Source organism: Thamnophis sirtalis, unplaced genomic scaffold (assembly GCF_051295495.1).
Source record: "Thamnophis sirtalis isolate CommonGarterSnake01/CBP01778 unplaced genomic scaffold, rThaSir2_p1.2 scaffold_6, whole genome shotgun sequence".
Classification (NCBI taxonomy): domain Eukaryota; kingdom Metazoa; phylum Chordata; class Lepidosauria; order Squamata; family Natricidae; genus Thamnophis; species Thamnophis sirtalis.
In genome coordinates, this window is record NW_028261386.1 from 52710111 (window position 1) to 52717590 (window position 7480).

At 41.3% G+C, this 7480-nt stretch overlaps 1 protein-coding gene across 4 annotated transcripts in view; it reads right to left on the reverse strand.

The window, feature by feature from the left end:
- LCLAT1 (lysocardiolipin acyltransferase 1) overlaps positions 1–1857 on the reverse strand; it is a 74159-nt gene extending 72302 nt beyond the window's left edge. Inside the window, exon 1 of one of the 4 annotated variants that reach the window (XM_087717880.1) lies at positions 1739–1857. The gene's annotated coding sequence lies outside the window, so the exon portion shown is untranslated. The remainder of the gene's footprint in view (positions 1–1738) is intronic. The other 3 variants (XM_087717883.1, XM_087717881.1, XM_087717882.1) reach the window with 3 other exon arrangements.
- Between the last annotated feature and the right edge of the window lie 5623 nt (positions 1858–7480).

Here is a 7480-nt window from a genome sequence, read left to right on the forward strand (position 1 = left end):
CCCATCTCTCTCTCTCTCTCTCTCTCTCTCTCTCTCCCCGCCTCCCCATCTGACCTCGGCTGCTCCACGGCGGAGACCCCAGAAGGCAAGCAAAAAAAAAAAAAAAAAGGGCTCAGGAGTGGGGGAAGGAAACAAACCCCATCACGTTCCTATCTGTGAAAGCTCCCCGCTCCCTTCCTGGGCAGCCAATTGCCAGAGAGGCAGTGTGTGTACGTGTGTGTGTGGGGGGGGGGGGTTGGCAGCCCGCAACGCGCCTAGTCCGCTGTGGAACGCGCTGCCACCCGCCCAGCGCTCGCTCTCTCTCTCTCTCTCTCTCTCTCCCTCCCCCCCTCCAATCTCCCGCTTCTGCTTCAACCGGCCAGCAACTTGTCCCCGCTTGCCCGGGGACTGGCCTCTGATTGGCTGGCGGGGAGAAAGCCTCGCCAGGGAAGGAGGCGAGGACTCCGCGGTGACGTCATGGGGACAGCACCCCCAGGTAGCGGCGAACCGAACGCGCTCCGTCTCCACGGGCTACCAAGGCGGCCGGGCGGGCGGCCGGGGTGGGAGTGGGGTTTGGATCGGAGAGGCGGCTCTCGGGTTCGAGTCCCGGGGTTGATCTCAGGCTGCGCGTGTGGGTGAAGAGGCAGCAGCGATCATGGCCCCCGGCCGCTGCGCGGCCCGGTGCCAGGTACTCCACGGCCCGGCACCGGTCCGCGGACCGGGGGTTGGGGACCACTGATCTAGAATATACCCAATCCCCTTTGGCAGTCCTCTGCCAAGCCAAGTCAATGGGGAAGCCAGGAGTTGTCTCACTTAACAACCATGTTGCTAATTTGACAACTGCAGTGATTCACTTCACAGGTGGCAAGAATCTGATATTTTACAGGAAAATCATAGCTATTTATCTGTGCTAATAATTTCATAAGGAGCTACTACTCTGTGAGGTAAGGTGTCACAGCTCAAATGCACCTTCTTTGTGGGGGTTCATTTCACCAGCCCTTCTCCCAGAGAGCTTTGAGAGTCAGCACACTGAGCTTACAATCAGCTACAACTGTTTCAGGGCTTACAGGAGTGGATCCAGAAGACACCAGTGTTCATGCAAAGATTAAGCACCTAAACTATTGTCCACCTGTCTGATTTTACAACAGTGTAGTAATTTGGTCAACAAATTGGGCCAGATTAGTAGAAATTTGCTGACCGTCTTAAGGATATGATGCTTTGTAATAGCCAAAGAAAATGCCATATTAGTCTGTTATTTGCAATTCAAGACTAGATCCTTTTCTTCGGATTCCTACCATTCTATTCAGTTACTTCTCCCAAGAGCCTAAAATGACATCTCACAACAATGATAAGAAATATACACCACTACGATCGAAATGCCAAGTCCCGTCATTTTCAGCAGGGCTTTTTACTTGTCAAAATTCAACACTTCCCCCCCATCTCGAGTCATCGCTGCCTGGAAGAAAACGAGGAAGCTTCCCTTGAGGACCTCGCCTACCTTTTATTAATGGACTATGAACGTAGGTAGCACAGGTTATTAACCACAGCAGGCCTACTCCTGCCGCGGCCCTGGATCCTCTCCCTCCCCCCCCCCCACTTGCTTTTAAAAGATCGGGTTCTTTACAGCTACCCCTCGAGGGCGGTTGGACCAGTGGGTGGGGGCGGGAGGGAGGGCGGGTAAGGTGGAGCCGAAGGAACCCCCGTGTCGAGGACACCTGACCGCCTGCCCTCCGTATTCCCTCACCGCCAGCTTCCTCACCGACAATTTTCCAAGGAGGGAGAGAAGGCTGCGGCGTTTGTAAATTCAAGCCGAGCCGACGCCCGGTTCCACTCAGCCTGTGCAGCCCGCCATCTTCGATTGCCCGAAATACAACGCTCGACCCTGACGCGTTGCATTTTGGGTAGCGAGGGAGAGGCGAGCGGCGTTCCAGATGTACCGGGTGGTCGTAGCGCGGATGAGACCGGGCGTGGGCACCGAGGCAACTCCTATGGCTGACCTAAATCTGTACTCATATTCGAAATGGGACAATACAGGCAGTCCTCCACTTGCAAAGGTTCATGTAGTGACCGTTCGAAGTTACAACGGTACTGAAAAAGTGACATCACCATTTTTCACACGACCCTTGCAGCATTCCCCATGTTCACGTGATTTACATTTGGATGCTTCATATTATTCTAGAATTTAGAATTCTTTATCGGCCAAGTGTGATTGTACACACAAGGAATTTGTCTTTGGTGCATATTTAGTCCCATATTTAGGACGTTTGTAGTGTCCTGGGACCATGTGATCCCCTTTGGGGAATCCCAAAGCCAAGTCAATGGGGAAGCCAGGAGTCGTCTCACTTAACAACCATGCTATTAATTTGACAACTGCAGTGATTCACTTCACAGGTGGCAAGAAAAGTCGTAAAATAGGGCAAAGCTTACTTAACCAATTGCTCACTTAGCAACATAAATTCTAGACTCAATTGTGGTCGTAAGTTGAGGATTCCTTGTATTTTCCCAGGGTGAAAGTTTAGATCAGGTTTCTCCAATCTGGAGTCAGATGGCTTTGGGTTATAGCAACCACCATTGATGGGAGAACAATGGGGAATTTAGCATGCAGCATTTCAAAGACTAAATTGAGAAAGCTTGATTTAGGCATTGGCGCATCTATCCAATATGTGTTTCAATGTATTACACTGATGCTAAATTCTGTCCTGAGTTTTACTGTGGTTACAGATTTGAACTGTGATGTGCTTGGGTCATTTTGAGTACTGAATTTTAGGCTCTGTGCTGAAGAATTCAGGTGCTTAATTTTTGCATAAATGCTGGTGTCTCCTGGATCCAATCCTGGAAGTCCTGAAGCAGTTGTAACCAATTGCAGTTTGATCCTGACCTGCTCAAGATTGATTCAGCCTTCTATTCTTCCAAGGTCGGTAAAATGAGGAGCCAAATTGTTGTAGGTAATATGCTGACTCTGTAAACCATATAGAAAGGGCTGTGAAATACTGTGAAGTGGTATATAAGTCAAAATGTTATTGTTATTGCTATCATTGGAATTCCCAACCATCAGTATTTGTTTTTCTTTTAACAACCCTTACATCGGGATGGACTGAGGCAACTATTTCTTCTATAATAGCTTCAGTTTCTTCACCCTTGTTCAGACCTAAACTACTTCCAAAGGGAAAAAAGATAATGAATTTCCAAATATTAATAATAGCTAACTGAGTAAGCAGAGACATTTGTCAAGGTTTCCACACATCAATCCTGTATTAATTCTTCACAAGCTCAAGGCCAAAAGAATCAAATTGTCCATTCCATTATACATGAAGCTTTTATATTTGGTCAGTAGTGTATCACCATTTACTCCGAGAAGTATTATTTTGGAGTTAACAAACATTTGTTAATACATTTTAAAAGACTGTTTTGAATGGTTTTTTTTTAAAATATAAAGAAGGGGTTTGGACAATCAGCTCAAAAGTGAATCAATAATCCCAAAGAAAAACACAGACAATGAAAAAAATGGCAACTTGGATTGAGATGCCAAGATAGATGTAAACTTAAAGTCAGAGGAATATTCAAGAACATGGCAATGACTGAAAAGACAAGCAAATACAGTAAAAGCAAAAGCTTGACAGTCATGGCTTTGTAATCACCCTGGATCATCTCTTAGAGTGAACACATTGGGAGGCTTAAACCATCTGCTACTGTAGCAACGATGAAACTCATGAAACCTAAACTTGTAGAGGAACTTAAATGTTTGCCACCTTAAGTTATTGTATCTAGCTTTTCTTATTTTTACAAATAACAGTTTATTATTTATAAAATTTATTGGCCACCCATCTTACCATAGCATAACTCTGGGCGGCTTACAGTTACATCTTAATTAAAGCATAAAATGTTAAAATCAAACCTTACAACCAAAGAGACAAGGGGAGGGCAGTGACAGAGTGGGGGAGAGTTGGAATGCTGGGGCTGATGCCTCCCACGGCAAGCATCTTCTGCCACCATGACTGGTATGGGCCAGTCCCAGTAGGGTGAGATGGTCCCTCAAGTAACCTGGACCCATGGCATGAAGGCTTTAAAGGTGATTACCAACATTTCGCACCTGGAAGAGCACCAGTAACTACTGCAGCTCACAGAGCAGTGTCACACACACACACCCAAACTATCCACATTGCCGCACTCTGCACCAGCTGTAGTTCCTGAATACTCTTTAAGGGTAGCCCCATGTAGAGCACATTAAAATAGTCCAGTCATGAGATAATTAGGGACTGAACAGCTGAGTACAGGGAATCGTGGTCCAAGAAAGGCTGCAACTGGTTGCGTAAAGGCTCCTAGCCACAACTGCCTAGAGTAGAGGAGAAGAGAAGAATTGGAAGGGACCTTAAGAGTTATTTTAGTCCAACACCCTTCTCAGGCAGGAAACCCTACCATTTCAGACAAATGGTTGTCCAATCTCTTCTTTAAAACTTCCAGTGTTAGAACATTCACAACTTCTGGAGGCAAGTTGTTCCACTGATTAATTGTTCTAACTGTCAAGAAAGTTCTTAGTTCTAGGTTACTTCCCTCCTTGATTAGTTTCCATCCATTGCTTATTGTCCTGCCCTCTGGGGGCTTTGGAGAATAATAATGCTCATGGCACCCAAGCAGTATGGTGCTGGAGCATCACTCGTGATAATAAAGGCAGCCACAGCTAGCTATAAGGATGACAACAGGTCCTTTGTGAGATCATGATTACTACAGACAATTACACATACAAGTATGTACAGGATGGAGTTTATGTCACAAGTCACTATGTACCTTTCACCCTTGCTTCCTTTACCACCACCATCCCCATGACAATATAGGTTGCATCTTATAAAGTTAAATCATTATATACAACAGTGTATATAATATTAACCTAACATTTTACTTTTTTTGAATGATTTTGACTTGGAGTACACCTCCATTTTAAATGTGCTGATTATATTCATATGTCAAAAATAGAACAGCAATGCAGCTTTAAGATTTTCTATGCATACACAACACACACACACACACACTGATTATTAACTAATTCCATCTGATTAAGCTTACATTAAAGTGACTAAAAACAGCTGTTTTGATAAAAAGCAAATGTTTATTCAAAAACTGGATATGTGCTATTAAAGACTCAGGGACTTTATTTAAAATGGAAACACTGATTCTTATAGCCAAAGACAACAGCTAAGGCAAGAAAAGAATGTTCAGTATTTGGCTAAAAGAAGGATATGATAGACTGGGAATTTATGCGCAAATCGTAAAGGAATTATTTGGTGTAAACAGTTTTAACTTCAAATACATGGACGACTTCAGGAGAGAAACTTTGTTTGATACAAGTAAGACAGGTCAGTATGAAAATCTATGATACAACCAAGGTGGCTGTTACTGTACTGGAGCTATCATGAATGCTATATACAAGTAATCCTTATTTAGCAATCAGAATTTGGGACTGGCAACTTGATTGTTAAACAAAGTAGTTGCTAAGTAAAATTGCAACTATGTTTATAAATTTACAGGTAGACCTCAACTTACAGCTGCTTACTTAATGATGATTTGAACCAATGACAGCTTCTGAAAACATCAGTTATAACTTGATTTCAAACTTTTAACCACTCTATCCCTACAGTCACATGATTGCAAATTTGGGCACTTGGCAACTGGCTTCCATTTATGACTTGCAGTATCTTGTAGTCACATAATCGTGATTTATAGTGCATTTTTCTGGTTTCCAGCAAAAAAACAAACCCTCCACCACTAATTAAGCTGGATACACACTTATGACTTGACTTACCACCACAATAAAATGGTCATAAAATCGGATATAGTCACATGATAATTTGACAACTGCAACGGTCAACAGCCTATGACATAAATTCTATTCCCAACTGTGATCATAAGTTGAGCGCTACCTATACTTCAACTTTCCTTTGCTTTACAGACCTGTGAAGGTCATAAAAACAAGGATTGGTTCCAATGTTATTTTTTCATCACCACGCTAACTCGGAAAAGTCTATCTGAGATAGCAGCTAAACAAGAACTATCTGTAGTTTAACTTTACTATTAATTCAACAACAATACAATGGATTCAGAACAAATACTGTAAAATAACATTTTAAATTAATATTTCTTATTAAACTTATCAAAGTATAAAATACAAATGAAAATAGTGGGAAAATGGGGGAGGGAAAAGAGAAAAGAAAGAGGTGTAGGATAAAGACAAAAAAAGAAAGAAAAGCATTGACTTTCTACATTTTTAGTGCAGTAAAATAACAAATATTACAGCCTCATCTTTTTATTTTTATATACTTGATAATTTATTAGCTGTTTCTATAACAACAATCTTATCTAATCAGCAAAACTCAAAGTCAGCCTTTCATTTTTTTCCATCTCAAGTGCAAACTCCAGAAGCAGTTTCCAAATAGAGTCAAAGTTGAATGTATTCTTTTCTTGATTAAAGTTAATTTAGTCATCTCTATTAGTTCCATCAGTTTTTCCAACCATTCTTCCATTGTGGAAATTAAGGTATCTTTCCATTTTTGTGCATAAAGCAATTTTGTTTCTGTCAGCAAATATAACAGGAAAGGTTTTTTCAATTCTTTGTCCATTAAGCCTAAAAGAAAGATCTCTGGTCTAATCCTTATATTTACTTTAAGAATCTTCTGTATTAAACTATGAATTTTCCCTCAATATTTCTTTGCTTTATCACAAGTCCATCTTCTTTGATTGAAAATGGTTTTAAAAAATCATTCTATACATTTACATTCCCACCATACATTTGAAATAACTTTGTACGTCTTTGACAATTTATCATATGTTACATATAAACAGGCTAAAAAGTAATTGTTAATTACTATCCCATCGTTGTGGTAACTACAATGTTGTTCAACTAGATGATAAATATCCACTTAAATTAGGAGGCAAATAAATTAAGAGGCAAAGCTTACCAGAATAGCTTCTTGGTGTGTCTGGTCAAACACTTAGATCAGTCTTCCTGACCTCAGATAAGCTATGAAGATAATAGCAGACAGTAAAAATGAAATGCTTGAGTACAGCAATTATCATTTAAAGTAACCCTGCTCAGTGTGATGCCTGCCTTTCAAAAATGTTGCACTCTGGCCTATTGCAATAATATTTGAAGACAACTATCCTGGAGAAGAATGTAATATTTCAAAATAGCTGTTAATTCGAATCCAATGTCCAAGAATTTCCATGATTCATCATTTGTAATTTCTACTCTACAATGCATCTTTCTTCAGCTTTTGGAACTCTTAGTTTAGCTATTATATAAACCTAAAGGTTTTCTTTATGCTGCTCAATTTGTCTTGTAGTTGAGCCTTATGAATTTGGACACATTTATCTTCTGAAGAAAGGTAATTACAAACTTTGGCAGCAGCATCTCACTAGCAGTGCCATCACCCATTTAAACATTAATGACAATTCTTATCTCTAGCTAAAAATAAAGTGCCCTGAGGATAAACATAACAATGCGAGCATG